The sequence below is a fragment of the Chionomys nivalis genome, chromosome 15 (assembly GCF_950005125.1).
Source record: "Chionomys nivalis chromosome 15, mChiNiv1.1, whole genome shotgun sequence".
NCBI lineage: Eukaryota > Metazoa > Chordata > Mammalia > Rodentia > Cricetidae > Chionomys > Chionomys nivalis.
Genome location: NC_080100.1, coordinates 31,505,879 through 31,528,389, shown reverse-complemented (window position 1 = coordinate 31,528,389; position 22,511 = coordinate 31,505,879).

Below are 22,511 nucleotides of genomic sequence, written 5' to 3'. Positions count from 1 at the left end.
AAAGGAAAAGTCAGAGGAGCGGGAACTGATTTGATCAGAACATATTGCATATTTGTATGACATCCTCAACCAATAAATAAAAATTACAAAGAAACCACCAGACACATTCTCATGTGTATTGAACACTAAGTACAAGAGTGTAGTGCTTTAATTTACTATCTAACTGGATACATGGGAGATGAATTCTAGGTCCATCATTTAGTAGATGTGAGACTTTAGGCAGATAACTTAATCTTAACTTTTCTTTATGTAAAATCAGATCAAAGTATTAGCTGGTTATATGCATTTAATTACGATAATTACATGAATTAACAATGTAAAGTACTTATGGTAGTGCATTGCACAGACTAAATGTTTCTCTTAGGTAGGCTTAAACCTGAAATTTGCACTCTGTGTTCAACAGACATCAGTAGTGATCAGATTTGTCAATGGGCTGCTTTTGTTTTATATGTGTATTTAAAATACTAGCAGTAAAGCTCACTGAGTTACTAGTATGACTTTTGTTTTCTTTGATGCAACTGACAGGCAAGGTTAACTAAAGCTATGCTGCCATACTCTGATGGTTTGGATGAGAAATGTGCCCATTGGCTCAGGATTTTGAATACTTCCTCAGTAGGTGGCACTGTTTGGAAAGGTTATGGGAAGGAGTGACTGGGATCATATTTGAGCATGCAACACCTCTCCCCTTTCCCAGGACCCTCTCTGCTTGTGCTTGCAGGTGAAAATTGGAGCTCTCAACTTCCTGCTCTTGCTACCACTCCTGCCTCCTGTTGCCACCCCTTTCTGCCAGCATCGACTCTTATTCCTCTGGAACGATAAGCTAAAATAAAGTCTCTTAAATTGCCTTTGGCCAGGGTGTTTATTACATACCAGAAAATCAACAAGAAATGAAAGACGTGACCTAAGATGAGGTGATCATGCTTTGTTGTAGTTATCTCTGCTTTGGTGAGGATAAGTCTGAATAACAGAGAAAAAAAAAAATAAACCCCATGCAAGTTTAAATTTCCAACCTATTCCTGAAAATTGCAGGGTTTTATTTACTTAAGATGCTAAGAATTATAAGGAAATATTTATATATCAGGAGTTAACTGAGATAAGATTCCAACAACCCTTTTCCAATCATCAGCTCATTTTTTGGTATGGGGGGGGTGAGTTTTAGGGGCAGACCTTGACTGTTTTAATATTCATTTCCATTCTCTTCACATATCACCACCAATTACTTCCTCTAAAGAATGTGGAAATTTGGGTCCAGAAGGTTTTCTAAGGCAAGAGCTCGCACCTCTATTCAATGCAAAAGAGTTTGAAGACCTGGGTGAATTTGTCAATTAATTTTTGAAATCATAGAATTTCAGAATTATCTTTGTCTTAAAAGCTGTATAATTGCTTTAGTTCCAAAACCTTACAAGTTGTTCCTCTCAAAATGTTTAAAAACATACTGAAAAGAATGATTGAATTATTTCAAAACTAATAAAATCTCAAGAAGACAGTAGTTGTTTACATCTTGTGATTTTATGTCAGATACCGGAAAAAAATAGGTTTATGGCCACATTGTTGCAAAGAAACTTGATAGAGTAAATGTAAGATTGTGAGAAGCCCGAATTTACTGACTAATCACCATGACTTAAACATAATTACTTTAAATTTTGGCTTGTTTAATTAATAACATGAAAGCAATATAAAGCGACATATATTCTGAGATTCTAGCATCTTCCAGGGCAGAGTAAAGACAATAGGTAGAAGGAACGTGTTTTTTTTCTTAACAGACAATATTTTGCTAAGACTGAGCATTGAAATTCCTGATATGCCGAGAAGTGATTGTGAAGTGGGACCTGGTGCTGTGCCTGCACTTGGGCTGCACAGGCCAGCTGTGCAAGTTTTTCTGCAGCAAGGAGCACCTGCTGAGAGAGTAGCTGGCATGTGTCCCTTAATTTCTCAAATTACCATATTCTTATAATCAATTCCTGAGCCATGACACCATAATGAAGACTGAAATACTGGGTTCCAAGAGAGTTTCTATGAAAGGCAGTTTGAAGTGCAATCTTTTATTTAGCCTCTTAGCATTCAATGCGGTCCACGTGTGTTTGAATTTTCACATATATGTATATACACATACATTTTTATGTTGATATTACCTAAGCCATGAGCCTCTTCTGATAATTCAGCATAATGAGGTTTCAGACCTCCCAATGGACTTCAGTGGTTAAGTTAAAAGTATCATATCACCAGAGATATAGGAACCAATGAGAATAAGCCTGGATGTGCACGTAGTAGTGGATGGGAAGAAAAATCACATCTTCAGGGTGTCCCTGAAACCCTTTGCATGGAGCATGATGGTGGAATGAGTCTGCACACTTTAGTGTCTTTCTTTATATGGGGACACAAAAGTAAAGGGAGAGTTATTTCTACTAATCATATTTTAAAAGCTCCAACAATCCATTCTGTTTCTGATATTTTCCAATCACGAGTTGCCAGTTTACTCCTTTCAGTGGACTTCTCCACAGAAGCAATGTGAGCTTTTACAGCTAGTGAGAATTTCAAGGTTTCAGTCTAGGGGTCAAGCATCATTGATAGTTGATATGCTAATATATGAACACTAATTTATATATTATAGAATTTTTGAGAGCAAGAAAAAGTATAATCTGTCTTTCCTGACCCATATTTTTCAGTTACAATTATTGACATGACTAAATCAATGATTTCTAAAAGCGCAAAGCTTTTGAGCCGAGGTGAGATGGAAAACGATGTGACGACATGCACAGAGGTATGGTGCCAAGAGGAGACCTTGTTGGAGGAAATGAGATGCTTAGTTTGGAGCCATGTTGGGCGTGAAGTGGCCAGGGACTCTCAGGTAGAGAATCAGCAGGTCGTGTTTACATGCTTTGCTGAGCCCAATGCTAAGATTTCCTCTAGCCGATGAATTATGACTACTTTCTATTTTTAGTGACTTTATAAATTTCTGAAAAAATTAAATGGGTGATTTTAATCTAATCTGCACAGCAGTAAGTGACAAACAAGGGGTTCAGCTCTGAACTAATCTCTGAGGTGTCCTACATTTTTTTCTTCCCATCTTCAATCTGACTGTGTATCTCTAAAGGGGGACTAGAACAGACATCATGGGTGGAGGAGGGAGAAAGGAGTGGGGGAACAAGAACGATCAGATGTGGAGAGAGTGGAGGGAAAGGACACTCAGAGAGATAAGTGGAATTGGGGCATCTCAGGACAAGCTAGAAACCTAGGGCAGAAATTCCCAGGAATACAGAGCCTATACTGGCCATCTCCTATAACCAGGCAAGGCTTCCAGGGGAGGGATTGGGCACACCAATCCAGCCACCTAACTTTCAGCCTAAAAGTTGTCCTGCTTACAAGATGTGTTGAGGCATAGGTAGCACAGAAGTTGTGGGAGTGACCAACCAATGACTGGTTTGGCTTGAGACCTGTGCCACAAGCCGCGAGAGAGACCCTACCTCTGATACTGCTTAGAGGGTCAGGACCAAGAAGCTGGATACCCGGAGACCTATGACATAATCAAACACAGACGTCAAAGAAAGAAAGGAAGGGAGGGAGGGAGGGAGGGAGGGAGGGAGGGAGGGAGGGAGGGAGGGAGGGAGGGAGGGAGAAGCAGAAAAGAAAAGAAAAGAAAAGAATTTTTGCCCGGCAATCTTGTCTATTTCCCATAGCCAGGAGGATAACTATATGTTTTTCCTTGGGTTTGCCCTCTTGTTTAGCTTCTTTAGGACCACAAATTATAGACTCAGTGGCCCCCTATCCATGGCTAGAAACCAATTATGAGTGAGTACATCCCATGATCTTCTTTTTGGGTCTGGGTTACCTCACTCAGGATAGTATTTTCTATTTCCATCCATTTGCATTCAAAATTCGAGAAGTCATTGTTTTTTACCGCAGAATAGTACTCTAATGTGTATATATTCCACACTTTCTTCATCCATTCTTCCATTGAAGGACACCTAGGATGCTTCCAGGTTCTGGCTATTACAAATAATGCTGCTATGAACATAGTTGAACAAATGCTTTTGTCATATGATAAGGGATGCAGGGAACCCTGCCTGCTCCTGGGACCGGAGAGGGAGGAGAAGAGGAGTGGGTGGAGGGGGAGAGGGGCGGGAGGAGGGGGAGGGAAATGGGAGGCGGGGAGGAGGCGGAAAATTTTTTTTCAATAAAAAAATAAATAAATAAATAAAAAGAAAAGAAAAGAAAAGAAAAGAGAAGAAAAAAGACTCCTAATAGTATTTGGTTATACTTATAGATTGGTACCTAGCCCGATTTTCATCAGAGAGGCTTCACGCAGCAACTGATGGAAACAGATGCAGAGACTCCAACAATTGTTTTTTATCAAGTCATAGTTAAAAACGGGGTGCAGAGAATTTAACCAAGTGTGAAATGGTGACTTGGTCTATTTTCTCTTTGTATATATATATGGGATGAAAGGAGTGCGGGTTCACAATCAAGCTTGTGTAGAGGTCAGAGGACTGTGTCAGGTGTCTTTCTCCACATCTCTTCATATTCACCATCATCATCATTGTGTTGTTTGTTGTTTTGTAATAGCATCCCTCACTAAACCTGTAGCTTATGCCCTGAGAATACCGGCTGGCCAGCAAGTCCCTTGGGTATGTCTATCACTGTCCCATATCACTGGGGAAGTCAATGTGTGCTGTCAAGCATTGTAGGTTTTCTCTTCTCTTCTTTTCTTTTTGGTGATTGTTGTTTAACACAAATTTTAGGGATTGGAATTCAGGTCTTAATTCTTTAGCATCAAGTACTTTATGAAGTGGGTAATCTACTTTCTAAAAATATTTTATAATATTAATTCACTGATTCAAAGCAAGACCAGACATATTTAACATACTTCTTTAACATTCCTTGATACATAAGAAGATGCAAACAAAGCATAAAATTGCTCTAGTCTTCTGTTTGGATTGGTTTCATAATCTTGCTATCATATTTTAGTTCTTATTAACCACCGTATTTAATTTATTAATGGTTAAGCTTTTCTTAACCAGACATACAGCCCCTAATAGCCTTGTTAGTTTTAAATACCCCATTAAATTTTTTATGATTACAAATTATGTAAAGTTTGGCAGTAAACCATTTAGTGAGAATATATCTGAAATGATGTTAGACTAAGTGTAGACTATAGTTTTCTTCAGCAATTCATTTTAATTCTCAAGAATACAATTATTATTGGAACAGGAAGCACAATATAGCAAAAAGAAAATGAAGTTCAGAAGCTCATGGATCCTTTAGAGTCTGTGCTACTAGCTAGATGTGCAGCTTGGGAAATTGGTCTAACTTGTCCTGTCTTGGTTTCCCTAAATAATGAATGGAGTTAATAAAGCTTAAATATTGTGGCATCTGACGATTAGAGATAGTGTATGTCCGCACCTACTCCTTCAGCTATTCTGTAAGCCAACCTTCCTGGGAGGGTGGCAATTATTTTCCATTCTAAGCTACTTTTCTGCTCTGCTCCATTTTCCTAGCATGCTGTAAGGTCCTGGCAGATGCCTTTTGTGTTTATCTGATGTCATGCTATTCTGCTATAAGAACTTCAGTGTCCTAGTACAGGAAGTTCACTGGACTGCCTGCTGCTGAGGCTGTTGCTATGGTAGCACTTGTTTTCTGAACTGCAGTCACTCTATTAATTTTTTTCATGTGTATTTTTTTATCATGAACTAGATTGCTGTCATAAATACCAAAGTGGTTTTTTTCTATTTTTGCAGATTGATTAGAAGATTGAACTGTTTCCTTTAAAAATGTTTTATTTTGAATTTGACAGTTCTATATAACATATAAAAGATTAACCTTTTGTATTCTTTTTATTCTTTTTTGTTTTATTGACAGATGTATCTTATTTCCAAAGTAAGTAACTGAGAAGATAATAAAGATATGACTAATTTATACATGCCACCTAATTTTATTAATAATTTTTGCAAGCGCGAGTGCACAGACACACACACACACACGGACAAAAGCAGCAGTTCTCCACCTGTGGGCTGAGACCCTTCTGAGAGTTGAATGACCCTTTCACAGGGGTCGAATATCAGACATCCTTCACTTCAGATGTTTACATCAGGATTCATAACGGTAGCAAAATTGCAGTTATGAATTAGCAACAAAAATAATTTTATGATTGAGGGGTCACAACAACATGAGGAACTGTATTAAAGGGTCACAGCATTAGACTTTCATAGACTTCAAACTGATTATGGATTATTTTAAAATAAAGTAAAGCAACAATTTATTTAAATTCAACATAAAAACAAAACCAAAAATGGTAAAGCAGGTGAAAGTTCTTTGCCTTGTATGTGTTTATCAAAGGTACATTTCTTCTAGTTAGTTCTAATATTAATTTGAGATGCCATGAGATAAATACACATTTTCAATACTACTTTCTCGGACCCTAGCCCATTTCTCATCAGTTTACATGGCGTTCGTAACTCAAGGCCTGAGGCTGTTAAAAACACGAGTGTGCTCACCACAACTCTTCTCGCTATTTTTTTGTCATCTTGATCTATCCTCATTTTCAGCCATTGAGAATTTAATTCAATTTTCCTTCAGCTGTGCACCTAACAATGTTTGCAATAATTTTTATATCACTCCTCCATGTGTTAAAATTGGAGGTTTTGGGATATTTAGTGTTCCATAATAATGAAGATGTGTTACTGCATCTAATGTTCATCTCATTTTTCATCAATTTTCATTTCTTGGTCTGGACCTTTGGTTTCTGCTTTGTTTTGGATGTACTGATTCATAATTTTCATCAGAATATTTGCAACTTTATCATTATTTTAGTCTTCTTTGTTCCTTTAGTATATTACTTACCAATTTTTAGAATATTAACCCATTTCTTATAAAGTTGTTTGAAAATTAAATTAGGCTTATGCTGATTGAAAGTAAGAAAATGTAAAATTGCATCACCTTAAGACAGACTCTTTCTCTTGCTCTAGTCTGGAGTAACAGCTCTTGATTCGCATATTAATTATCTTCCAAGCAGCCAGTTTCTTCCAATCCATCACTTCTGCAAAATGATAGCAGCTGCTGCTTTAGTCACCACCTCTGCTTGTAGATTTTAGAACAGAACAAGGGTGTTATAGTGTTTAAAATGCAGAATGGACATACAAAAATAATGTTATAAGAAAGATTGATAGAAGCATCAAGTTGTCAAGATCTGTTTACGAAGCGGAACTGACCTGTGTCTTCCTACAGAGATGACACACAAGCAAGTATATTATTTACTCTCTGGGCTAAAGTTAGAATTCTACTCCCAGTCAAGAAAAAAAAGGCCAATTGAAATAAATAACTTTATTTGCCATGTTGCTCTCATGAAAAGAATTGTTCTTCACCTACACACAAAGTCCTAAGGGGTTTCCTGTATGTCTATCTTGCCATGAGGAAATAATCAACTTCTTTGGATGATTTGTTGGAATCATTTGAGATAGTTTCAGTCCTGAAGTGGAAACCGGTGTGTATCCTGGGCTGTCCTTGAGCTCCCAAAGGCCTTCTGCCTCAGCCTCTTGAATGCTGAGGCTGCAGACTTGAGATCTCATGCCTGGCACAGAGAGCCTCTGTTTCCATCTTCTGACTCAGCTTTAGTTTGCATCGAACTTTGTGATGTGGACACAGACGTTACATCCCCAACTGCGATGCCCAGTGACGGCAACAAGAGGCTGAAAAAAATCAATCACTAATACCTGAAACATCCAAACAACGCCTCCCCGAGTTCAGTGACATGACCTGGGGTCACTTGGGTTTCCGTTTCTTCTCTTCCCTTTATGGTTTTTACTTGGGTGATTGTACTCTGGAGAGACTCGGAGTTTCTTCATTTCAGAAGGGAGATGGAAATAAGCGTCATCTGCTGAAAACTGAATTTGTTTTAACAGGCCTATTCGATGGTAGCAGCGACGGGAATAAGTGTTTCCCATGGATGAATCTTTGTAATCATTCTACGGACTTCTGAACCAGTTAATTTTATCTGACACAGATGGATTAGCTCGCTAAACATTTTATATCCAGTAATAAAGCCCCCAGCTGACAACTGTCATGCAGGGTCATATTCTGAAGTACAGAATCGTATGACTGATGGAGGACATGACAATTCTAAAATCAGAAATAAAAACAAACACAAAAAAGAATTTTTCATACATTTGTCTAGATCGGTTTTCAGAACTCTCAAGGTTAACATGGCGTTAATTTCTAACTTTATATTATGTGTGAGAAACCTGATGTTTACACAGCTTCCTGTCTTTAAGTGGAAAAAAAACCAAACAGCCCAAGTTTCAGATTTGATTAGTCAACTGGTGGAGGCGTAGGGAGAACCTCTACTCAGGGGGTACCTTTTAATGTGCCATCTTCAAATGATTTAATGTGTTTTTCATGATTATCTTTGATACTTTGAATAATTAGCAGACATTTATAATTTTCGAAAGTGCTGGAAGAATTTGAAAGGCTTAAAATGATGACCACCATCTGATTGGTTAGTGAACTTGTAGACATCATTTTTGGGTATCATTTGGTAAAAGAAAAAATAATGTAAAATGTTCCTTACTTGGCCTAGATTATATATAAAAGCTTATATTTCCTTAAAACTTACACATATTTTAAGACTTTATTGACCTCTTAAAATAACCAATACATTGCTTACTGAAATACATTGATGCAATACACTGAATATTGTGAACAAAATATCTACATAAATTAAATAAAGCTGATAGCACACAGTGCATCGCAATAGCTAACTTAAAATATACAGCGATGATAATCTTGCTTCTTTAATGATGCCGTGAAGCATGTCTACTTACTCAGCAGCTGTGTGTGCATTCTCTTAGCAATTCACCTGTCCTGTTCCTTATCCTTTACACTTGCTTAACTCTCTGGAATGTCATAAGAATTCAGTAAACAATGCTGATTGTTTTAGTTGTACAAATGGAAGATTTCAAAGAGTGTATATTCATTTTTGTAACATATTAGAGTTTGTATTGATTGATTGTTTTTAAATACCCTCACATTCAAAATGCATAGAATATCAATTTATTTCTCCTGTGTCTGATTTAAAGACTTTCCAGTTCCTTCTCTGATTGTGTTAACAGGCCTCACATGTCTTTCAAGAGAAATTATGTTTGTACATATGAATGAATGCATGAGAAAGTAACAGTATATATACTTCTGAAGTACTTGCCCATATGTCTGATGATCCTATATCACAGAAAATTTAGTAGAGTATCTAAAAGAAAATGGTATCTTGTAAAATACATGAAGAAAGCTGGATGTTTTGGTACATTCTCATAATGCTGGTACTGGGGAGAACAAGACAGTAGGGGGCATATTTGAAACCAGGCTGACTGGAATGAATAGTGAGACTATGACCTGAAAATACATACGTAGTATGCAATCTATTCAGTAAACGCATTAACATATAATCAGGATCATGATAGATGCACAGCCTTAAACATGGATATAGTTACTTGGGATTTTATTCTCTATTGTTTCTGTAATAAGCATTGCATTGTTTTCTGAGAATTTCATACATTTATTTCCTATTTGATCCCTATCTAACTCCTTACTTCAATTTCCCCTGGATTTCCCCAGTCTGGCTCCTCCCAAGGTCATCTCCTCTTCTCTCATGTTGTCTGTAATCACTGAGTTCATGGAGTCCTGCCCACATGCACATGGCAACAGGTATGGAGTCATCCACAGGAGCACGAGCCACCTACAAATGACTGCGTTTCAAGACAGAATGCTGTCCTTCCATAGCTGCCAAAAAGCTTCTAGGTAGGGGTGGAGCTTTTAAGCCCTGTCTTTCCTTATATGCGCTGAAATTTTGACAGGCTTGACCATAGCTACTGTGACGGCATATGTGCACAGCTGCCACGACAAGAAGAGAACATTTCCTAGGCATCTTCACATCGTCTAGCTCTTACCTTCTTTTCACCACTCCTATATAATTTTAATTGAATCTTTGGGAGACAGATAGTTTATACAGATGTCCCAATTAGGAGTTCACTCTATTTTAACTTCTTAAAAATATTAAAATATAGTTATATCATTTCCTTATTCCCATGCTCATCCCTCCAACATTTCTCATGTGGAACCCCTCCCTCCTCTGCAGTCTTCTTTCAAATTCATGGCTTCTATTTCTTTCATTGTTGTCGCATATACATACATACATACACACACACACACATACATACACACACACACACACACACACATATATATATACATTTAAAAAGAAATAACTATAACATGTTGAGTTCATATAATCTTACTTGTATATTATTTTCAAGGCAGGGACCATTACAGAAACCTGCAGCAAATCAAAATGGAAAGACCAAGTAGCCATGGCATGCTGAACCCAACTGATACATCTTCGTGAAACTCCTTCAGCTAAAGCTCAGAGAACAAAGTAAAAGAAAGGGTGGAGAGATTGTGAGAGACAGAGGTACAAAAGTTTGCCTTGAGATTACATCTCAAAATATCAGTGAAGCTACACCCATGAAGACTGTCTAACCAAGACTTGAACAAGGATGGCCCCAACAAACATGCTGGTCTTAGATACTTCTTTACAAGTAACCCAGTGGGTAAAAAGTACATGTAAAATAGAATATGTGGTAAAGTACATAGTGAATGTGAGTGGTAAATCAAACAAATAGAAGCAATGCCCTGCATGGAAGGACAAAGCTATTGTGTCAGATACACAGACGGATAAATGTTTCTTGACTAAATTCTTCTTTGAAATTGGAGACTCATTGTCCCATCTTCCGGAAGTGCCAACACCTGCTGAGGCTTAGTTAAAACTCCTTCTGGGATTAACTCTTAGGTCAAGAAGGCCATTCAATCTAATAAATGACCAATAGAGCAAAACCCTTCATCTTCACTTCGGAAAATTCTGAATGGCTGCACCAATCTAAAGATTCCTGTGGAATACCCTGATACCTTTGCTAGGACAACTTTATAGTTTATCTGGTTGCTTGTTTTAATCAAAACCCACTTTACTTATTTTTCCGTGAACATTTCTCCAAAAAAAAAAAAAAAAAAAAAACCACTCAACGCATTTCCTACATGGTAATCTCTAACACAATGTCTATTTTCCTGAGATGCTATGTAAAATATATACCATGTGACTTGTTAGAATATTGAAATATAGATGACATGCATGTCATAGTTAGTACTTCATCTCTCCCTTTAGCAGGTCAAGAACCCCAAGGAAACTCAACTTCTCCTATTTTCTAGAAGTCCTCACACTCTAAAGGAGCCCAGTAGAATAAAATTCCTAGTTCCAAACCAAAACTTAACTATGATTTTTAACTTTCAAATTCTAAATTTTTGGAAAAGATTTTGTCTAGATATATATACTATATACTTCCATGTATCTTGATTTTTACAACCGTTTATGATTATGAATAAATGATAGCCAAATGAGAGGATAGAATTTCATATGTCTTCACAAAATAGGAGAGAGATATTTTCGAAAGAGTGCTATTGAAATGGTCATTGTTCAAACCATCACAATCTGGACAGCATAAAGATAAGCAAAGTTTACCAGGTTTCAGAAACTGGAAGATCAAAGATGAAGATTCAAGTTGATTTGCCATCTGGTATATGTAGTTGTGACTTCAATCTTCTTAATATTTGTGAATTCTAGTAAGTAATTCATCATTATTAAGATCTCACTAATTTACTAACCTTGAAGATAGTCTTTCATTCTATGATCATGTCTGTCCCAAGTTTAGGCTGCTGCATTTAAGAGCTCACAGCAGCTGTGACTTGCCTGAAAAAGTCCTGCATAGGATAAGGTAGTCAGCCTATGGGGGATAAGAGTTTGCTGGCCCCACAAATGACGAAAGAGATATGCGTAATAGGTGGCTTCTGGAGAAGGGACAATCAATTTTCTGTAAGTTTGGCACCCCCAGTAAGTCAACCATGCTCCAGTGGTCGGGCCCACTTCCAGGAGCATATGAGCAGCACAAATTGAACTTGATGTGTTATTTAAAAACAAAAGAGACAGAAAGAACACAATGTTGGGGTGGATCTGGAAGGAATTGGAAGAGGTATGGGATGCAAATATGATAAAAAATACATTGAATGAGATTCTCAAAGACTTAATAACTATATTAAAATAGATATAAAATGTTCATTTACAAAATTATAGCAGAAGGCTTTAAGCATGTTAAAACTCACGGAAATGTAAAATTGGCAGTAATATTTCTGGGCTGTGATTATCATTTCTGTAAAATGGTTTTCTCTTTTTAGCGAGGTGTGCAATTGTTAAGCACTATGTCTAAGCACATAGAATGGCAATTTTGACATAAAATTTGGATGAAAAAATTAAATCTCAGTGTATGATAATGAGTGACTACTATTAAATTATTCTTTCCTTACAGCTTCCTTATTTTCTAAGCAAAGAATGAGTTATAAAAATGAGGGAGATATGAGGTATTACAAACTTTAGTCTTCTCCATGACTTCACAGGGTTTCTGTGAAATTCATAACATTTGGAGAAAGTGCTCTCAGCATTGATGTCACTGGATATGGTCACCTAGGGGAAAGGGGCTCTGCGATACAATAAACTCAGAAGGGTGCGAACACAAACACACGATCCTAACTCTAGCGGGGCAATCTTTTCATCCTGGTGGTTTTGATTGTGTCTTTGTAAGGTTTCCTGGAATTAAAGTTCACTGGAATCAGGTGTCACCTGTGGGGTCTGGCGACAGATTGTGGCAAAGTCAGACAAGGCTCCCTGAAGGCCATGATGCTTTCAGCCACCATATGGCAGGAAAGGGCTCTTCATATGCTACATTTTACAGTAGAGACTTTGAGCTAATCTTCAGAGGACACTTTTAATCTCATGAACCTAATTGTCTGTGAAGGACAGTTTAAGGGGTCCACCTTAAAAATATCCATACCAGTCCATGTACTTTTACCATCGGCGTATCTGCCTCTCATTACACAGTAATTACAATTTGGCTGGGAGAAAGTATTCTAAGAAGGATTAAAAGGATTACGCATCTCCATGGTGATCTGGGCACCCATTGTTCAAAACCACAAACATTCAGCTCACTCATGTTTCCAGAGAACCTTAGCTTTCACGTATCTGATAAATGCTCAGGTTTCACCGTGCTCAGCAACTACCATAAACCTAAATTGTCTGAAAATAAGAAAAATTTGAGTTTCATAAAATAACAAAGCAAAGTCTACTCTTGGTCTGATGCTTTCTGACGCAGTAGAATGGAATCATGTGTTGACTGTGTGTTAATCTCTTCTCTACCCCATTCTGCTTTGGGTTTCCTTTTTCTGTAACAAGCAGGATCTCTGAAATGGTTAACCGTTTTGATTATTGGCTGCCGGTGTGGCTTTAGTATATTTACTAGAAAATATGACATGTTAATGAAGTGGGAGGTTACTCATTGTGCTACTTCTGTTCTTCCTTGAGAAAACTGCTTTCCAACTTGGCATGCATATTCACTTAGTACAATGATTCAAAGCCAAAATGCAGGGGCAAATAATCCTGGTCCTTAACATGTAAGTGTTCAAGAGTTAAACAAAAAAATTAAAAACCTGACACTTTTGTAATCCTTGATTTAAATTTGTGACAAACTTTATATATGATTAAAGTTGTTAAAATCCATTATTTTGGCACTCAATCACATAACGTATTATTTCTAATGCGTTGATCACTGAAAATTCTTTCTTTTTGTGATAACATAAAGTACTGGGTGATAATTCAAGTGACAATATATACTGCAAAATAAAAAGATGAAATATTTAAACATGTAGCAAATATAGTAGCTAAATACTTTGAGCTGGCTCTGACTTAGCCTCTAATTTTCATTTGTTTGTGGTAACTTAGCAGGTAGCTGTACCTTTGGAAAAACTGGAAGAAACCATGTGGTTGATGAGTACTAAATGGAAGGTTTCAGAATCTCATCTTGATAGTGGAGCCGATACAAGCATTGGGGATTCCATCAGAAACACAGAAATCCTTCAGAGGAGGTGTCGCAGTAATGTCTCCGGATCTAAGTCACTGTGGGCCTCAGGTTGATACGCGTGCCATCCTACCTCTACATCTGAGACTGAACTTTTAATAGGGTCATTTGGTAATGGGTTGAAGCCGGGAGCCGTCTTGAACCCCAACTGCACTGCTCACTCACCTGTGCCAATAACTTGAACTTGACTGCTCTTCAGATGCTTTCCTAGTAATCTTTCCAATGTACAGCTGCTATCTATACAACACAAATCCCTGCAAAGAGCCTCCTGCTGTGTCGTGAATCGCAGTGCACTCGACCACACATTAGCAGGTTGTGAGATGAAAGAATATAATGTCTCCAGACTCTTTATTCTTTCTGGTTTCTCCCCCCCCCCCCCCAAAGCTGGTAAAATCAGTGCAAGCCACATCCTGGAATGATTTCTTCCATATTCACTGGTACCGGATATGACATATCCCATACCCTTGCCATGTTTTAGTATACAAATACTTGCTAAGGGCATCTTTCCTTTCTTGAGGCACCAGGGGCCAAATCAATTGCCTAATCAAGTGAAGACAAAACATCTGTGGTGGATGAAAGGGAGGGCGGCTTTCTCTGGAGATTTTTATAAACTGATTAAGTCAGAGCACCACTAATCCTCTACACTGCACTTCACTGTTACATTGAGAAAGAAGATTAGAATGAAAAGATAATGGTTATGTCACAAGCATGGAGTACACAACTTGTGAGAGGTAGCAAGGTTCCGAAATGGTCTCTTTGTAAAAGGAAACGAGACCTTGGACTTCTTGGCTAGAGGATGCTGGAAAAGTCAGCTGCCCATGCGTCAGACAGACACAAAGGAATAGAGAGAAAAAAAAAATAATCAGAGGAGCTTCTGTGGCATAAAATAGAAATTCCTATATGTTCACCATACTATGTTTAGTGTTTGTCCAAACCATATGTTAACTTCTATGCAACTCAATTAGAGTTGTTCTAGAAAATAAGAGTCTCTCTCTCTCTCTCTCTCTCTTGCTTGCTCGCTCTGTGTGTGTGTGTTTAATTTGAAAGGAGCCAGACAAGTTGCAGAAAAAGGAATTTAATAAGAAAAGGCTCCTCTCAGAGCTCCTCATAGGATCCAGGCTATGACTAGAAAAGTCATGACTTAGAGTTCATCTATGTACTGCTAAACATACCAGTTGCGTCATGTAGTGTTCTGTACAAAAGTTTCACAGGTCAGAATGCACTCAAATTATACCTTTGTGTTCAAAGTTTCTTCCAACTTTGAAGTTACCCCTATCTTTTACTCCAACAAGCTAGGTATATTATTAAGGTTTTTTTTTTTGAAATATATTTCACTTGAAACAAATAGTGAGATGTAAGAAAAACAAGATATTCTTAGAAGAAGAAATGAACAGTTGAAAAGATTGCATGCATTCTGGTAAATGGAATATTAATATTCAATTTGTCATCCTTTCTGATTTCATTCACGAGATGTTGAAATGGCAAGCTGTTTCTGTTAATACAACACCCAGAGTAAAGCCCAAGACACATAGGGGAAAACGAAAACTGTAGACAGATAGAGGGATTTTCCTCCAAATAACAGAGAAAACATACTAGGAAGAGAACAAGGTGATCTATAAATTATTTTGCAGAATTTGAGAAGAGGAATAAACCTATAACAATAATGGTTGTGCTAAATGATGAGGGAAGACAAATAATAAACAAAATATTCTAGAGAGACATAAAAGGAAGGGATATTGTTTGAGGTTAGTTTTGAAATATAGGAGTTAAGACTTTAGATGACATGTCAGATGAGAGAGTAACACATGTCAACCCCATGTGCACATAATGGGCCCTGATTGCTTCAGTAGTTTACGGGGTTTACAGAGTGATGAAGGACCTCAAAGACCAGACCAAACCCAGGAGGCCAGTGCGCATTATCATGCTTCCTCCCTATGGAATTTGTACTTTTTCATGGAAATTTACGTGTTATAAAGTGGCAAACACATAATAAATAGTCGCATATTGCATCAAAGATTCGGTCACTCGTGGAATACATATTCAATGTTGTTCCTACATAATTACAGTAGAGGTAATAACTCCTGTTGGCTGTTGGTATGCCAGCTGATCATAGGGCAGCAGTGTGCTTCTTTACACATCTGTGTAATATTGTTCAAAACAGCTGGCTATCAAATAACATAAAATATCTTGGAGTAACTCTAACCAAACAAGTGGAAGACCTGTATGACAAGAAAAAGCATGGGATAAAACCGGATTCACTGAACATAGTGGACAATGAGGACTACTGAGAACTCAAGAACAATGGCAATGGGTTTTTGATCCTACTGCACCTACTGGCTTTGTGGGAGCCTAGGCAGTTTGGATGCTCACCTTACTAGACCTAGATGGAGGTGGGTGGTGCTTGGACTTCCCACAGGGCAGGGAACCCTGACTGCTCTCCGAGCTGATGAGGGAGGGAGACTCGATTGGGGAAGGGGGAGGGAAATGGGAGGCGGTGGCGGGGAGGAGGCAGAAATCTTTAGTAAATAAATAAATAAATAAATAAAAAGAATTTTAAATCGTTGAATAAAGAAATTCCCAGAAAAGGGAAAGATCTCCTATGCTCTTGGGTAGGTAGAATTAACAGAGTAAAAATGGCAATCTTACAAAAAGCACAGATTCAATGCAATTCACATCAAAATCCAAGCAAAATTCTTCACACACCTAATGAAAAGCAATATTCAACTTCATATGGAAAAACAAAAACCCCAGGATAGCTGTAACAATCCTATACAATAAAGGAACTTCTGGAGGCATTACAATCCCTGACTTCAAACTCTACTATAGAGCTACAGTACTGAAAACATCCTGGGTATTGGTATAAAAGCAAAAAGGAGGACCAATGGAACCAAAATGAAGACCCAGATACCAATCCACACACCTGATTTTTTACAAAGAAGCAAAAAATATAAAATGGAATAAAGAAGGTATATCCAACAAATGGTGTTGGAATAAGTGAATATCAACATGTAGAGGAATGAAAACAGACTCATATCTATCACCATGCACAAAACTCAAGTCCAAATGAATTAAAGACTCAACATAAAGCCAACCACATTGAACCTCATAGAAGAGAGAGTGGGAAGTACACTTGAACACATTGGCACAGGAGACCACTTCCTAAATATAACCCTACTAGAACAGACACTGAGAGAAACAATTAATAATTGGGACCCGACTCCCTGAAACTGAAACGCTTCTGTAAAGCAAAGGACACTGTCAACAAGACAAAATGGCAGCCTACGGAATGGGAAAAAAATATTCATCAACTCCACATCAGACAGAGCACTGACCTCTAAAATATACAAAGAACTTAAGAAATTGGTCATCAAAAAACAAATAGTCCAATAAAAAAATGAGGTCCAGGCCTAAACAAATAACTCTCAACAAAGGACTCTAAAATGGCTGACAGACACTTAAGGAAATGTTCAACATTCTTAGTCAACATAGAAATGCAAATCAAAACAACTCTCTGGTTCCACCTTACACCTTTAAGAATGACCAAGATCAAAAACAATGATGACCGCTTATGCTGGAGAGGATGTGGGGGAAAGGGAGCACTCCTCCACTGCTGGTGGGAGTGAAAACTGATACAGCTGCTTTGGATTTCAGTATGGTGATTTCTCAGAAAATTAAGGAAACAATTTTTTTCAAGACTCAGCAATACCACTTTTGGCTATACACTCAATGGATGCTTAATCATACCACAAGGACATGTGCTCATAGCCAGAACCTGGAAACAACCAAATGCTCCTTGAACAAAGAATGGATAAGGAAAATGTACATTTACACAATGGAGTACTTCACAGCAGAAAAAAATAATGACATCTTGATTGTCAAATGGATGGATCTAGAAAATATCACATTAAATGAGGTAACCCAGACTGAGAAAGACAAATATCATATGTACACACTCATAAACAGCTTTTAGACATAAAGCAAAATAAATAAATTAATTAATTCATAAAGCCAACCTACAATTCTAAACCCCAGAGACCCTAGACAATAAAGTGAACCCTAAGAGAGACATACATGGGTCTCATGTACATGGGAAATAGAAAAGGACAAGATCTCTTGAGTAAATTGGGAGCATGGGGTCCATGGGAGAAGACAGAGTTGGGGGAGAGAAAGGGAGAGGAGTAGAGAAAAATATATATCTCAATATAAACAATAAAAAAGAAAATATCTGCCATCCTCCCCTTCTCATGTTTCTCAGATGCTCACCTTCCTGGACCTAGATAGAAGACCTTGAGAAGAGGAGTGGGGATAGGGGGAGGGGAGTGGGGGGAGGGGGCAATATTTGGGAGGAGGGGAGGGAAATGGGAAACGGGGAACAGGTGGAAATTTTAATTAAAAAAGAATTAAAAAAATGAGCAACATGTTTTTGAAATATTACCATTTGAATAAAGGTTTCATGTATTTTCCACAGAAGGACACAAAAAAAAAAAAAAAAAAAGAAGAAGATATCTGGCTAGCCTGTCAATTACATGGAAGTATGGTTTATAAAATTGTGCATGTGAGTTGATAATGATAATAAATTGTTGCCTTATTTATGTATTTACTGTGCTGAAATTTTATCATTATTTTGTTAATATTAATAACATTTTCTATGAGACATTAAAGTGTTATTGGCCATGTTTATCTCATTTACAAAACCTCTTAACTATCCTATGCCATTTAGTTTTATGTAAGTATACTCAGTTGTATTTTTTCAGTGTAAATCATCTAAAAACACATTCTACAGAATATATACCAGCGATTAAATGATATGCGACAAAGCTTAATATTTGTCAAATGAATATGTGAAACAGTTCTGGTGGCATATCCATTGGTTCTCACTCTGTGGGTTGCAACCCTTTTGGCAAATCTCTATCTTTGAAACCTTTTACATTATGGTTCATAACAATCACAAAATTAAAATTGTGAAGTAGCAGCAAACATAATTTTTTTGCCTTGGGATCACCACAAAAAGAGGAACTATATTAAGGAGTCGCAGCATTAGGAAAGTTGAGAACCATTGATTCAGAGGAACATTTTCAAAAGAGTAGCGTATTTGTCGTGTGGAGATTGAGTAGAGGGCACAAGATGGAAACAGACCATTCAGCAACTGGGTGCATTACTTAGGCAAAGAACGGTCAAGATATAAACTTCAGAGAGGCTGTGATCAGAAATGGAGGTCTTCACGCTATCAGCAAAGTACTATTTATAGGGTCTCCTGTCAGTTTAACCCAAGAATCTCAGGATTCAACGTCAAAAGTGAAAAGCAACAACAACAAAACAAACAAACAAAATTATTTCAGGTAAATACAGCTTCTCTGAGGAGAGAGAGTAGCTGCAGAAAACAGCGCAAAGGATAAGAGCTGATCTTTGCACTGATAGAACCCATGCCACCAAGACTTTCTCAAGGGTGTGGGAAACCCATGATGGGCCAGATTTCAACCCCACCTGTCATCTCATCTGGGCACAAATGTAGGAAAGACAAAGTGAATAGCTTTTCCCGAGAGGTTTTGTGAATGGAATCATTCTCAGTTACTTCCAACCTAAATTCTTCACAGTGTTCCAACTTACTGGGGGAAAAATAGAATTAGAAAGTTAATTCCAAAATGTTATTATTAGGAGTTAGGCTTTTGTGCTATGATTGTGATGGGAGCGCCTTCTATAAGAGACAGAGAAGCCCCCATTGATCACAGGAGAAAACAAACAGCAAGTGAACATTAATTTCTGTATCTAACCTACATTAGCTTTCAATCTACGGTTGTTGTTTCAGTTTCTTTTCCTTTTTCTTTTTTTCTTTCTTTTTTTTTCTCGAGACAGGGCTTCTCTGTAGCTTTGGAGCCTGTCCTGGAACTAGCTTTGTAGACCAGGCTGGCCTCAAACTCACAGACATCTGTCAGCCTCTGCCTTCCGAGTGCTGGGATTAAAGGCGTGTGCCACCACCGCCCAGCTCAGTTTCATTTTATACATACTATTATATAATATGCACTGTATTAATTATTAAATGTATTTATATTTATGGAGTGCAATATGGCATTTTGTGATATATATGTGTGATAATATCAATTGTGTAGTAGAATATTTAAAATCTATTCTTTTAGCAACTTCAAAATGCATGCTATTATTAGTATTACCAGTCTACAATAGATCTCAGAAAAATCCATATTTTCCTTTTCTACCTGGAACTCTGTGCAGTTTGGAAGTCTTATCACTTCCTGTATGCCTCAACCTTGTCCTGGGCTTCTTGCAATCACCTTCACTCTCTACTTGGAACCTGTGTTAGAGTCTGTCTGACAGTGAGATCATATGATCATTTGTATACTTAAATTTGTTAGCATAATCTCAATTTTAACTGAAACAAAGAGAATTCTTTAGATAACGGAATTTAAGAGTTCAGTTTATGCCAGGCATGTTATACATGGTTGTAATCCCAGAATTTAAGAAGCATAGGAAGAAGGATTATGAGTTCGAGGTCAACCTAAATATATGCAAAAAAAATAAAGATAGATCTTGATAGCAATTAGATATAAAGTAAGCCCACTGTACCCATGGATTTCACAGCCCAGAAGTCAACCAACCAATAAAACAGTAAACACAAACTATGTATATATGTAGATATCTGCATGCAATTCAGCATTACATCAAGTTATATAATGAGGTCATTCCATTGGTTATAGCAGACCTGATATAAAGTGAAGGGCCAGGATGCCTGTAGGGAGCTAGTATCTCCTAGATATGACAGGGACATTGAACGCATGCAATTAATAATAATAATAATAATGATAATAATAAGTCTGCATAATGAGTACACTCATTCACATACCAGTACAGATGGGGAAAATCCCACAAGTAACCAACTCATATGAAAAACTACGGGCAACTAATGGGTGTTAAAGAGGAAGAATCAGTTTTCTCTAGGTATAAATGTTATCTAATTCCCTGTGGTCAACCCTAAACACATGTACATATGAACACTACAAGTGGAGGGATGTAAATATAGTATCCATGTATGCAGTTCTAAAAAAAATTAAAAATTAGTTAAAAAGTATGGTATATTGTGCATAGGTTTAATGTAAATACTAAACAACTTTGAATAAGAGACTGAGCATCAGTGATTATCCTCTTTAAATAGTAGGAAAAGATAAATACATACATTTATGTAATATAAGTTATTAACTCCCTATGTATTCATATATTGGGTTTCAGAAGAATTTTTGCAAAATTATGAAACTACCTAAAGATTATATGATTTGATATCTTAAATGAGTACATTACATTTAGTTTAGATTAAGACAGTATGGGGAACCTAAAGTTTTTCTCAAGCTAAGCTAATTATATTTTGCAAAAAAAAAAAAAAAAACAAAAAAAAAACACTTTGATTAGTGACTTGGGTAAAGTATGTTTTTTTAAATGTGAGGTTCAAATCAATGTGAATGTATCATGTGTAGAGTAATTCTCAATTGTTATATAAATTATGTCCATTATGCTACTTGCTGGGATTCTAGCAATCATCTAAATTCCATAAAACTTAAATTTTCAAATTATCCTCCATAATTTAAGTGTGTTATTAGGCCTTTCAAGAAGCCTTTTCCTTCTTTGAAGAAAACAAGCGAAGTTTCTCAAAAGCGCTGCAGGCTAAGTCACAAGTGACTCTCACTGGTAATTTGCAGATGCTGTAATAGGAATTTTCCTTTTACCTCTACCTAACTCCACGCATTTTGCATTCTAATTTGCAAGTAAAAAAAGTTACTTTAAAACTTGATATAGAAGTTTGCGAGGACTTCAAGAGACTTAAGGTGTATTTTCACAAAAGAGTCAGAAATTGGATATGAAAATCATGATGAATCATGATGTGATTTAAAAAAAAAATAGAAAAATAAGAAGAGGGAGAATAGATGTCGTCCATATAACTTCTCATTCTTCGGAAGCATCATTCTTGATTTGCATATTTTATATAAAAGATGTGCACTTCAAACCCTCACCTTGTTTATTGTTGTAAGGTAAGTAATGAAATGTCAACATATTTCTCTGGAGGAAAAACATGTTCCTATTTATACCTTCTGTGCATGTCGGTGGTTCAGATGTGTTATTTGAGACAGGGAGTACCCTGATGTTACCCAGAGTACACTGTAGGCGATGACACCGCCACCCTCTAAACCATACACCACTAAAGGCTGATAGCAGGAGCTCTGAACCCTGCTCATACTTTAATTAGCAATTCTAGAGATTCGTAATAAAAACTATCACTTGTGTACCCTTACAAGAAAGATAGAGCTTAAGAGTTCATACTTCCTTATAGAAGATTCTTGGTCATTAAAATTTCTTTTGTTTAATGCAAGTGGGTCTTCAAGAGCAGTAAAAAAAGAAAGAAAAGAATCTAGTTTTGTGTTTGGAGGTAGCGGCTTAGGACTAAGGATACAGAGGTAGATCTTAAGGATCTGGGTTCAAGATGATTCAGCCGCAGCTTCTCTTACAACGTGA